This window comes from Callithrix jacchus, chromosome X, assembly GCF_049354715.1.
Source record: "Callithrix jacchus isolate 240 chromosome X, calJac240_pri, whole genome shotgun sequence".
Lineage (NCBI taxonomy): Eukaryota > Metazoa > Chordata > Mammalia > Primates > Cebidae > Callithrix > Callithrix jacchus.
This window is the reverse complement of record NC_133524.1, coordinates 95,072,796-95,087,229: the sequence shown is the minus strand read 5'-3', so window position 1 is coordinate 95,087,229 and position 14,434 is coordinate 95,072,796.

Genomic DNA, 14,434 nt, shown 5'->3' with positions numbered 1-14,434 from the left:
AACAGAATAGAGAATATCCTGCTGGTATTTGATCATCACAGACTATCCGGTAAATTCTTGTTCCCTTTAGCCAAAGCTACACCTCTCTTCCGCAGCCAATCAAGTGTTTTCAGTTTACTATTTAGATTCCTTCTTCCTTGTCAATTGCTACTGTTCTAATATTGGATCAAAGCCTTACCCTCTTTTTCTGGAGAAGACAATATCCTGACCACATATATAAGATATTCATATCCATTTCCACACATCAAAGAATATACATTCATATTATTTTCACCTACTATATACTACTATATTTACCTACAGGAAGATGTTTATTTGAAGGCAGAAATCTAGAAAGAAAATGAATACTTTTCGGAGATTTATAGAAAGTCCAAATCTCATGCAATTCATAACTAACTTGGGAAGGAATGGATGTTGAATATATTTGGTAGAAGAGGCAAACTGCATAGTTAACAGTGCCTGAAAACTGGAAACATTTCACATATGACTTCAGGAATGAAGATTCTCTATTAATAAAATGACTAGCAAAGTTTAAGAGTGGGGCACAGAAAGGAGTAGAACTGATAATACTTCACTACATGGGTGGAATGAAGAGGGAAATGGGCATAGAGTTTTAGAGTATCCACAACAAGATGGAGTAATGATGAGCATTCTGCAGCTATGTTTCTGGAAATGTTGGTGAGAATGAATTCAGTACTGTGATTTGAGGTGGGTAGATAGTAAACAATGAAATGGACTAAGCTAATCCCGAATATAAAAAAAATACTAAATGATCACTAGGTTCATTTCACCTCAATCATTTTCCCTATTGTGTTATGCTTACTTGTTCATTGGATCTTGATACATTTTCTGTTACTTCATTATTTTCAGCACCTCAAGTGTGTTGCTTTTCACCAGACACCCTTGCTAGTTCTCACCTGAATGTAACACTTATCTTTGTGAGTAATCACCAACACTTTTATGCCTGTAGGGTAAAATTTGCAGCAGTATCATATCCTGGAATTATTTCTCCATTTTGTGTAATATATAATTTTCATGTGCTGAGTATCCCAGACAGTTTTAGAAGCTGAATAAGTCCACTTTTATAAATTTAGTAATTAATTTTTATTCATTGTATTATTTAGTCATATATTTATTTTCTTTAGAAATTCTCTTTGATTGACCTGGACATATAATACCCACTTTGTGTCAATTTTGCTGGATACTTGTCATATTTTTTTCTGCCAACTTCAAAATCAGTATATTCAAAGCAAATATTTTATATTACCCCAAATCTACTTCTTGTTTTCCCTTACCACCATGATCTTAGATCATCCAATCTGTCTTCAACTGTCTTAACCCATTACACACACTCACCCAAAAACAGCACACTTTTGATTGCATTCAGGACATGCAACCCCAAAATATGGCACCTGGCATTTGAAAAAAGAGCAAAACTGGGAATGTCACTTTCACATTCACCTTGCCCTTCTCCCCTGAAGCAAGCCATAATATCCTCATTCAAGAGATGTCCTGCCTATTCTCAGAGGAGGAGAGCCAATAACACAGAGATGCCAAGATTAATCTAAACTAAAAGGTCTTGCTAAATTACATCCACAGTTTATTATCATTAGATCATCCCCCCTTTGTCTTCCAGTTATGGAAGATACCAAATACATGACATATTTTCTCACAGCTTCTTTTCCCTTATTCTTCTAAGCTTTGCTGACCCCACTGATGAAATGACATTCACACATATATCCCACTCCCACCTGCTTGAGTTCAAGTTCTATTATCTCCTGCTCTACTTCAAGTTCTCATTATCCCCTAGTTGGATTGTTTCTTGTTTCTAATTCATTGTTCATAGAACTATCAGAGAGATTTTCACAGTGACCTGACCAAGAAAGTCCTTAATTTTAAAGCCATCTTGTTTACTAGTATTTTTTAGAGCTTCCTAACATTGTCTATGAGGCCTTTCATATCTTTGGTTTCTGTCTATCATTACCACCTTATTGTATTTCACTAGTCCATTTCACTAGGCCACATTCTCTTCTGACCACCAAGAGTCATTTCCAGAGACTGAATTAGATTGGGTTCTGCCATGATTGTAAGTTTCCTGAGGCCTCCTAAGCCATCCAAAACTGTGAGACAATTAAACCTCTTTTCTTTTTTTAAATTTTAAGTTGTGGGAAACGTGCAGAATGTGCCGGTTGGTTACATAGGTAAACATGTGACATGGAGGTTTGCTGCATGTATTGTCTAGTCTTCTAGGTTCCCTTCCCTTATCCTCCACCCCACAACAAGCGCTGGTGTGTGTTTTTCCCCTCCCTGTGTCCATGCGCTCTTATTGTGCAACTCCTACTTATGAGTGAGAACACATGGTGTTTGGTTTTCTCTTCCTGTGTTAGTTTGCTGAGGATAATGGCTTCCAGCTTAATTCATTGAGGTGCTGTGGCCACAGTATACCACAGCTGGTGTGTTGGAATATGAGAGACATCTTTTGGGACCAAACTGTCCAGCTCTAGCAGGGAAAAAGCTATAGAGATGGATACCACCCTTCCTCCCAGCCAGGGAGCGTGTTACACAGCTATCAGTCCCAGTGCTGGCTGCTGCCCCTTTCCCAAGGAGTTCAAACAGCTTAGGCAGCAAGCAGTCACAGCTGTGGTGTTGGCCACCCCTCTCCCTTAGAATACAGTAGATTCCACCTGAGAGGCTATTGAGAATTTGCAAAGCTCAGGGATTGGAACCACAGGCACTGGTGGCATGGGTTCATGAGTGTCATCTTCTGATCTGTGAGTTGCACAGTTCAGTGGAAAAAGCATGGTTTTCCCAGCTGGATGGCATGCTCACTCACCACCTCCCTTGGCTTGGGGGTGGGGCTCCCATGCCCTGTGTGGTTCTCAGGTGGGTCACTGCACCACACTGCTCTTTCTTCCTCTCTGTGGGTCACAATAGCCACCTACTCAGTTCTGATGATAGAACCTGGATACCTCACTTGCCAGTGCAGGATTCACATGCTATTATGGTTCTTGACGACAGGTGCCTCCAATCACCACTGCTTCTAGTCAGCCCTCTTGGTACCACCTCATACCTCTTTTCTTTATAAATTATTCAGTTTCAGGTTGTCTTTATTAGCATCATGATAATGGACTAATACACCAACCATATACCAAGTGCTTAGCCTTTTCTTAGGATTTTCCAGTAGACTACATTGCTATATATTTGATTTTTCCCAGAGTTCTTTTCAAAGTACTATTAGAATTATAGAACTATTTTTTCTTTTAAAGTATTATTATTGTTTTTCAATTTAAAGTAATACATACTCATGCAGGATAATTATAAAAACAAAAAGTTGGAGGAAGAAATAACACACATAGTTTCATCTTCAAAAAATGACTATTAATATTTGAAGATATTCCCTTCAAGGCTTATTTGCATGCAGCCTTTATATTTTATAGATCATTTTTCTTTTTAAAATTAAAACAATGTTTCATTTTTTTCTTTAAGTAAAACAATGTAAGTTCATTTAGAATAAGATTATTCCAGGTTAAAAAACGATGAAACAAGTATATGAAAGCATTTAAAAAAATACTGTTGCTGCCTCTTATAGCAGAAAATGTTTAGTCTTCTTTAGCAGAAGTCTAAGAATTTACAACTGAAATGCCTATTTCAAAAGTACTGGAAACCGGAGAAGATGGCACTGTAGGACCAACTCAGGATTGCAGCTCCCAGTGAAAACACAGATGTTGAGTGGACGCCACATTTCCAAACGGATCTTTATTGCCCACAGACCAGGAGATTCCCAGGTGTAGGAGCCCCACGAGCTACCAGCGTGGCTGTTTGGGCCAGCGCAGCTGTATGGGCTGGGGCCACAGCACAGCAGCACTCCATACAAAATACACTGGTTTGGTTGCCCTGTTAAACCGGCAAATGGAGATTTCAGAAGGCAGATTACACATTCATCTGATTAAACGGGACTTAAACAAAAAGCCAGGCCAGGAGATTCCCAGGCAGCAACGTGGTTCCAGCTGGCACAGTGAGTCGCTGCACAGGAAATCACACAGATCCCAGCGCCCTTTCAGCAGGCAACTGGAACACCTGGGAAGAAGTCAACCATTCAACTTAAAAAAAAAAAAAAGGGCTCTGAGGCAGTGAGCCAGGTGATCAGGCTCAGCGGGTCCCACCCCCACAAAAACAAACAAAACAGCAATTGGAAACGCTCGGGGTTGAGAGTTTCATGGCAAGCACAACTGAACCCAGGACGGTGCAGCTCAGAGCGGGAGGGGCATCCGCCATTACCGAGGCACGCAACCCCTACAGAGGTACACTGCCACTGCTGATGCAGCCTACCGTTGCCGAGGCAACCAGCCATAACAGAGAGAGTCCGCCACTACAGAGGCAGGCCATTATCCCCACGGGAGCTCTAACCACACCCATATAAACAGGGCTACAGGGAATTACACATGGCAGCAGGGCGGAGCCCACGGCAGCAGGGTGGAGCCCAGGACAACAGGGCAGAGCCCATAGAGGCTCAGCATAGCCACTACAGGCAGGCACTGATTAGACTGCCTCCTTCTTGTGCAGGACAGTGCAATGGATACTCATAAATAAAGCCCTAACTCCCGGGACAGAGCACCTGAGGAAAAAAAAAGGGGCTTTATGAGTTCTGCTGCAGCAGACTTAAAGGTACCTGCATAGCAGCCCTGAATAAACATTAGAACTCACAGCTCAGCACTTGACCTCCTATAAAGTACAGACTGTCTCCTCAAGTATAAAGTACAGACAGTCTCCTCAAGCACCTCCCTGACCCCGTATATCCAAAGAGTCACCTCTCAAAGGACTGATCAGACTGACATTTGGTGGGCATCATTCAGGGACAAAAATAGCAGAAGAAGAAACTGGTAGCAACCCTCATGTTTCCGCAGCTGCTACAGGTGTACCCCAGGCAAGCAGGGCCTGGAGTGGACCTCAGTAGTCCTACAGCAGAGGGGCCAGACTGTTAGAAGGAAAACTAAGAAACAGAAATACTTCATCATCAACAATCTGGGCATCCACTCAGAGACCCAATCGGAAAATCAGCAACCACTCAGAGGACAGGTGGATAAATCCACAAAGATGGTAAGAAACCAGTGCAAAAAGGAGGAAAACACCTGAAACTGGACACCTCGCCTCCTAAAAGGGACCACAACTCCTCACCAGCAAGGGAACAAAGCTGGATGGAGAATGAGTGTGATGAAATTACAGAATCAGACTTCAGAAGGTGGGTAACGAGAAACTTCCATGAGCTAAAAGAACATGTTCTAACTAAATGCAAAGAAACTAAGAACCTTGAAAAAAGATTTGAGGAAATGATAACAAGAATGGACAACTTAGAGAGGAATATGAGTGAACTGAAGGAGCTGAAAAACACAACATGAGAACTTCACGAATCATGCACAAGTTTCAAGAGCCGAATTGATCAAGCAGAAGAAAGGATATCAGAAGTCGAAGATCAACTCAATGAAATAAAACAAGAAACCAAGATCAGAGAAAAAAGCACAAAAAGGAATGAACAAAGTCTCCAAGAAATGTGGGACTATGTGAAGAGACCTAACCTACGTTTGATAGGTGTACCAGAATGTGATGAAGAGAATGAATCCAAGCTGGAAAATACTCTTCAGAACATTATCCAGAAAAATTTCCCCCAACTAGCAAGACACGTCAACACTCAAATGCAGGAAATACAGAGAACACCACAAAGATATTCTGCAAGAAGAGCAACCCCAAGGCACATAATCGTCAGATTCAACAAGGTTGAAATAAAGGAGAAAATACTAAGGGCAGCCAGGGAGAAAAGTCGGGTCACCCACAAAGGGAAGCCCATCAGACTCACAGCAGATCTCTCAGCAAAAACACTACGAGCCAGAAGAGAGTGGGGGTCAATATTCAGCATCCTTAAAGAAAAGAACTTTCAACCCAGAATTTCATATCCAGCCAACCTGAGCTTCAGAAGTGAAGGAAAAATAAAATCCGTTGCAAACAAGCAAGTACTCAGAGATTTTGTCACCACCAGGCCTGCTTTACAAGAGCTCCTGAAAGAGGCACTACACATAGAAAGGAACAACCAGTACCAGCCATTCCAAAATCACACTAAATACTAAAGAGCATCAACATAATGAAGAATCTACAACAACTAACGGGCAAAACAGGCAGCTAGCGTCAAAATGGCAGTATCAAATTCACACATAACAATATTAACCCTAAATGTAAATGGACTAAATGCACCAATCAAAAGACACAGATTGGCAAATTGGATAAAAATCCAAAACCCATCAGTGTGCTGTATCCAGGAAACCCATCTCAGATGCAAGGATACACAAAGGCTAAAAATAAAGGGATGGAGGAAGATTTACCAAGCAAATGGAGAGCAAAAGAAAGCAGGAGTTGCAATTCTCATCTCTGATGAAATAGACTTTAAAGCAACAAAGATCAAAAGAGACAAAGAAGGCCATTACATAATGGTAAAAAAATTGATACAACAAGAAGAGCTAACGATCTTAAACATATATGGACCCAATACAGGAGCACCCAGAAACATAAGGCAAGTTGTTAATGACTTACAAAGAGACTTAGACTCCCACACAATAATAGTCGGAGACTTTAACACTCTACTGTCAATATTAGACAGATCAACCAGACAGAAAATCAACAAGGATATCCAGGTCTTGAACTCAGACCTGGAGCAAGCAAACCTGATAGAAATTTACAGAACTCTCCACCCCAAATCCACAGAATATACATTCTTCTCAGCACCACATCACACCTACTCTAAAATTGACCACAAAATTGGAAGTAAAGCACTCCTCAGCAAATACAAAACAACAGAAATCATAACAAACAGTCTCTCAGACCATAGTGCAATCAAGTTAGAACTCAGAATTCAGAAACCAACCCAGAACCCCACAGCTTCATGGAAACTGAACAACTGGCTCTTGAATGTTGACTGGATGAACAATGAAATAAAGGCAGAAATAAAGAAGTTCTTCGAAACCAATGAGAACGAAGACATAACATGCCAGAATCTCTGGGACACATTTAAAGCAGTCTCTAGAGGAAAATATATAGCAATAAGTGCCCATAGGAGGAGAATGTAGAGATCCAAAATTGACACCCTATCATCAAAACTGAAAAAGTAGAGGAGCAAGATCAAAAAAACTCAAAACCCAGCAGAAGACAGGAAATAATTAAGATCAGAGCTGAACTGAAGGAGATTAAGACACGAAAAACCCCTCAAAATATCAATAAATCCAAGAGCTGGTTTTCTTAAAGGATCAACAAAATAGACAGACCACTAGCCAGATTGATTAAAAAGAAAAGAGACAACAACCAAATAGATGCAATAAAAAATGATAAAGGGGAAATCTCCACATATTCCACAGAAATTCAAACCATCATCAGAGAATATTACAAACAACTCTATGCACATAAAATAGTAAACCTGGAAGAAATGGATAAATTCCTGGACTCCTGTGTCCTCCCAAGCCTAAAACAGGAGGAAGCTGAAACTATGAATAGACCAATAACAAGGTCTGAAGTCGAGGTAGCAATTAAGAGCCTACGACACAAAGAAAGCCCAGGTCCAGATGGGTTCACAGCCGAATTCTACCAGACACACAAAGAGGAGCTGGTACCATTCCTTCTGAAACTATTCCAAATAATCCAAAAAAGGGGAATCCTTCTCAAATCATTTTATGAGACCAATATCATTCTGATACCAAAACCCAGCAGAGACCCAACAAGAAAAGAAAACGTCAGGCCAATATCCATGATGAACATAGATGCAAAAATTTTCAATAAAATAATGGCAAACCGATTGTAACAGCAAATCAAAAAACTTATTCATCATGATCAAGTAGGATTCATCCCGGGGATGCAAGGCTGGTTCAACATATGCAAGTCTATAAACATAATTCACCACATAAACAGAACCAAAAACAAAAACCACATGATTATCTCAACTGATGAAGAGAAGGCATTCGACAAAATTCAACAGCCCTTTATACTAAAAACCCTCAATAAACTCGGTATCGATGGAGCATATCTCAAAGTAATAAAAGCTATTTTTGACAAACCAACAGCCAATATCATACTGAATGGGCAAAAAGTGGAAGCATTCCCTTTGAAATTCGGCACTAGACAAGGATGCCCTGTTTCACCACTCCTATTCAATACAGTACTGGAAGTTCTAGCCAGAGCAATCAGGTAAGAAAAAGAAATAAAGGGTATTCAAAAAGGAAAGGTGGAAACCGAATTGTCTCTATTTGCAGATGACATGATAGTATACCTAGAAGACCCCATCGCCTCAGCCCAAAAGCTCCTGAAACCGATAAGCAACTTAAGCAAATTCTCAGGATATAAAATCAACGTGCATAAATCAAAAGCATTCCTCTCCACTAATAACAGACTTAAAGAAAGCCAAATCAAGAATGAACTGCCATTCAGAATTGCTACAAAGAGAATAAAATACCTTGGAATACAACTCACAAGGAACGTAAGGGACCTCTTCAAGGAGAACTATAAACCACTGCTCAACAAAATAACAGAGGACACAAACAGATGGAGAAACATTCCATGTTCATGGTTAGGAAGAATCAATATCGTGAAAATGGCTATACTGCCCAAAGTAATTTACAGAATCAACGCTATCCCCATCAAGCTACCATTGACTTTCTTCAAAGAACTGGAAAAAACCACCATGAACTTCATATGAAACCAAAAGAGAGCCCGCATAGCCAAGTCAATTCTAAGCAAAAAGAACACAGCGGGGGGCATCACACTACCGGATTTCAAACTATACTACAAGGCTACAGTATTCAAAATAGCATGGTACTGGTACCAAAACAGACATATAGACCAATGGAACAGAACAGAGACATTGGAGGCAACACAACATATCTACAACCATAGAATCCTTGATAAACCTGACAAAAACAAGCAATGGGGAAAGGATTCCCTGTTTAACAAATGGTGTTGGGAAAACTAGCTAGCCATGTGCAGAAAGCAGAAACTGGACCCCTTCCTGACACCTTTCACTAAAATTAACTCCAGATGGATTAAAGACAAACATAAAACCTGGGACCATAAAAACTCTAGAAGGAAATCTAGGCAAAACCATCCAGGACATAGGAGTAGGCAAGGACTTCATGACCAAAACACCAAAAGCATTGGCAACAAAAGCCAAAATAGACAAATGGGACCTAATCAAACACCACAGCTTCTGCACGGCAATAAAAACAGTCACTAGAGTGAATTGGCAACCAACAGAATGGGAAAAAATTTTTGCAGTTTACCCATCTGACAAAGGGCTGATATCCAGAATTTACAAAGAACTCAAACAGATTTACAGGAAAAAAAACAAACAAGCTCATTCAAAAGTGGGCAAAGGATATGAACAGATACTTTACGAAAGAAGACATATATGAGGCCAACAATCATATGAAAAAATGCTCATCGTCACTGGTCAACAGAGAGATGCAAATCAAAACCACACTGAGATACCATCTCACGCCAGTTAGAATGGTAATCATTAAAAAATCTGGAGACAACAGATGCTGGAGAGGAGGTGGAGAAAAAGGAACAGTTTTACACTGTTGGTGGGAGTGTAAATTAGTTCAACCATTGTGGAAGACAGTGTGGCGATTCCTCAAGGCCTTAGAAATAGAAATTCCATTTGACCCAGCAATCCCATTACTGGGTATATATCCAAAAGACTATAAATCATTCTACTATAAGGACACATGTACACAAATGTTCATTGCAGCACTGTTTACAATAGCAAAGACCTGGAATCAACCCAAATGCCCATTGATAATAGACTGGATTGGAAAAATGTGGCACATATACACTATGGAATATTATGCAGCAATCAGAAATGATGAGTTCGTGTCGTTTGTAGGGACATGGATGAATCTGGAGAACATCATCCTCAGCAAACTCACACAAGAACAGAAAATGAAGCACTGCATATTCTCACTCATAGGCGGGTGATGAAGAATAAGAACACATGGACACAGAAGGGGGAGAACTAAACACTGGGGTCTGTTGGGGGGAAAAGGGGAGGGCCAGTGGGAGGGGGAGGTGGGGAGGGATAGCCTGGGGAGAAATGCCAAATGTGGGTGAAGGGGAGAAGCAAAGCAGAGCACACTGCCATGTGCGTACCTACACAATGGTCTTGCACGGTCTGCTCATGTACCCCAAAACCTAAAATCCAATAAAAAATTAAAAAAGAAAAGAGAGAATAACCAAATAGATGCAATAAAAAATGATAAAGGGGAAATCACCACAGATTCCACAGAAATTCAAACCATCATCAGAGAATATTATGAACAACTCTATGCACATAAACTAGTAAACCTGGAAGAAATGGATAAATTCCTGGACACCTGAGTCCTCCCAAGCCTAAACCAGGAGGAAGCTGAAACTATGAATAGACCAATAACAAGGTCTGAAGTCGAGGCAGCAATTAAGAGCCTACCACACACAAAAAAACCCTGGTCCAGATAGGTTCACAGTTGAATTCTACCAGACACACAAAGAGGAACTGTTACCACTCCTTCTGAAACCATTCCAAATAATCCAAAAAGAGAGAATTCTTCCCAAATCATTTTATGAGACCAACATCATCCTGATACCAAAACCCAGCAGAGACTCAACAAGAAAAGAAAACTTCAGGCCAATATCTATGATAAACATAGCACAAAAATCTTCAATAAAATACTGGCAAGCCGATTGCAACAGCACATCAAAAAGCTTATCCACAATGATCAAGTAGGATTCATCCTGGGGATGCAAGGCTGGTTCAACATACACATGTCTATAAACGCAATCCACCACATAAACAGAACCAAAAACAAAAACCACATGATTATCTCAATTGATGCAGAGAAGGCATTTGACAAAATTCAACAACCCTTTATGCTAAAAACCCTCAATAAACTAGGTATTAATGGAAAGTATCTCAAAATAATAAAAGCTATTTATGACAAACCCAAAGCCAATATCATACTGAATGGGCAAAAACTGGAAGCATTCCCTTTGAAATCTGGCACTAGACAAGGATGCCCTCTCTCACCACTCCTATTCAATATAGTACTGGAAGTTCTAGCCAGAGCAATCAGGCAAGAAAAAGAAATAAAGGGTATTCAAATAGGAAAGGTGGAAGCCAAATTGTCTCTATTTGCAGACAACATGATAGTATATCTAAAAGACCCCAACATCTCAGCCCAAAATCTCCTGAAACTGATAAGCAACTTCAGCAAATTCTCAGGATATAAAATCAATGTGCAAAAATCAAAAGCATTCCTAAACCCCAATAACAGACTTGAAGAGAGCCAAATCAAGAACAAACTGCCATTCAGAATTGCTACAAAAAGAATAAAATACCTTGGAATACAACTCACAAGGAACGTAAGGGACCTCTTCAAGGAGAACTACAAACCACTGCTCAACGAAATAACAGAGGACACAAACAGATGGAGAAACATTCCATGTTCATGGTTAGGAAGAATCAACATTGTGAAAATGGCTATACTGCCCAAAGTAATTTACAGAATCAATGCTATCCCCATCAATCTACCACTGATTTTCTTCACAGAACTGGAAAAAAACATCATGAACTTCATATGAAACCAAAAGAGAGCCTGCATAGCCAAGTCAATTCTAAGCAAAAAGAACACAGCGGGGGGCATCACACTACCGGATTTCAAACTATACTACAAGGCTACAGTATTCAAAATAGCATGGTACTGGTACCAAAACAGACATATAGACCAATGGAACAGAACAGAGGCATCGGAGGCAACACAACATATCTACAACCATAGAATCTTTGATAAACCTGACAAAAACAAGCAATGGGGAAAGGATTCCCCTTTTAGTAAATGGTGTTGGGAAAACTGGCTAGCCATGTGCAGAAAGCAGAAACTGGACCCCTTCCTGACACCTTACACCAAAATTAACTCCAGATGGATTAAAGATTTAAACATAAGACCTGGCACCATAAAAACCCTAGAAGAAATCTAGGCAAAACCATTCAGGACATAAGAGTAGGCAAGGACTTCATGACCAAAACACCAAAAGCATTGGCAACAAAAGCCAAAATAGACAAATGGGACCTAATCAAACTCCACAGCTTCTGCACGGCAATAGAAACAGTCACTAGAGTGAATCGGCAACCAACAGAATGGGAAAAAATTTTTGCAGTTTACCCATCTGACAAAGGGCTGATATCCAGAATTTACAAAGAACTCAAACAGATTTACAGAAAAAAAACAAACAAGCCCATTCAAAATTGGGCAAAGGACATGAACAGACACTTTACGAAAGACGATATATATGAGGCCAACAATCATATGAAAAAATGCTCATCATTACTGGTCATCAGAGAAATGCAAATCAAAACTCCATTGAGATACCATCTCATGCCAGTTAGAATGGCGATCATTAAAACATCTGGAGACAACAGATGCTGGAGAAGATGTGGAGAAATAGGAACACTTTTACACTGTTGGTGGGAGTGTAAATTAGTTCAACCATTGTGGAAGACAGTGTGGCGATTCCTCAAAGACCTAGAAATAGAAATTCCATTTGACCCAGCAATCCCATTACTGGGTATATATCCAAAGGACTTTATATCGTTCTACTATAAGGACACATGCACACGAATGTTCATTGCAGCACTGTTTACAATAGCAAAGACCTGGAACCAACCAAAATGCCCATTGATGATAGACTGGACTGGAAAAATGTGGCCCATATATACCATGGAATATTATGCAGCAATCCAAAACAATGAGTTCGTGTCCTTTGTAGGGACATGGATGAATCTGGAGAACATCATTCTCAGCAAACTGACACAAAAACAGAAAATAAAAAACTGCATATTCTGACTCATAGGCGGGTGATGAACAATGAGAACACATGGACACAGGGTGGGGAGCACTACACCCTGGGGTCCATTGGGGGAAATAGAGGAGGGACAGCGGGTGGGGGAGCTGGGGAGGGATAGCATGGGGAGAAATGCCAGATGTGGGTGAAGGGGAGGAAGACAGCAAATCACGCTGCCATGTGTCTACCTATGCAACTATCTTGCATGTACCCCAAAACCAAAAATGCAATTTAATAAAAAAGAAAAATTATGTAATTATACTGAATTGTTTAACTCAATATAATAAATTATAAGCGGATTTTGATTTTAAAAAAGTACTGGAAACCTTATAAAAATCAGGAAGTTATCCACTACTATAGTTAACATTATTAACCTCTTAATATTGCCTTATGAGAAAAAAAAAAAAACAAAAAAACAAACAAAAAAAAAACGTTGGGCAAGTTAAATTGTTACATGAAAACCTTTATCCAGAAACTATTCTCTCATGAAAAAGACTTTTGGCAAGCTGCCTATAATGCAACACTCAAGCATTAAATTTAAGGTCAAAAATATGTTAATGATAGGCATTCAATGTCTGGTATCCCTTCATCCCCAATGATCAACTGTCTCTTCTAACTCTGATTATTGCCTTACCTTTGGCTCTATAGATACATTTTGAATCTCATTCATTTATGTTCTTCTATTTCTTTCTGACTCTATTCAGCAGTGTAACCATTCCAGGAATCATAACTCTCAGGAGAACTTATGATGCCACTTCAAAAGTGTTGTATACCAGTTTCACTCCCCTTCTCCATCATGATGCTGTAGTCTGTATGGACTATAACTGGAAGATACGAAATACATAACATATTTTCTACCACTCTCCACTTCTACACCCAGGTGCAGCCTCAGAATTATCCTTAACATAAAACCTGTGCAACCATTGTTTCTCAGTGGAATTTGATACTTGATATTAAACTTTCTTATTATCCTTGGAAGTTAATTAACTAAACTGCAGAGGAATACCCTGTTAAGGAAAGAAACTCATTTCTAGTTACTGGTTGTACCACATGATTAAATACCAACTACGTCCAGGGCAGCTTTTGAGACATAGGTCTCCCCCTTGATACCTTTCATTTTCTGTTGCTCTTGATTCTGTGTCCACATTAGATAAGCTACTGCCTTTATATTTCCCTTGTATTATTTCTAACCATCCTTTATATCATTCTGCTACTATAGTCTTCACTCCAATGTGACACATACTCATATGTATACCCTTGATCTCAGAAAAAACATTTTCCCTCTGTGACTAAACTTCTCAATATCAGGTCAAAACTTCTAACTTTTGGATATGGATTTTTCTTCTGCAATAAGAACCAAAGTACCAGTATTTAAAAATATATAAAAATGTATTACTCACATAACAGTCTAAAGAAATTAGCCCTGAGTCACTGTTGGCCACATAGTGTTCAGAGACCTAGGTTCCTTATATCTTCTTAATCTGCCATTGTCAAGATTAAAGCACTATGTAGTGCTCATATCTTTTATGCC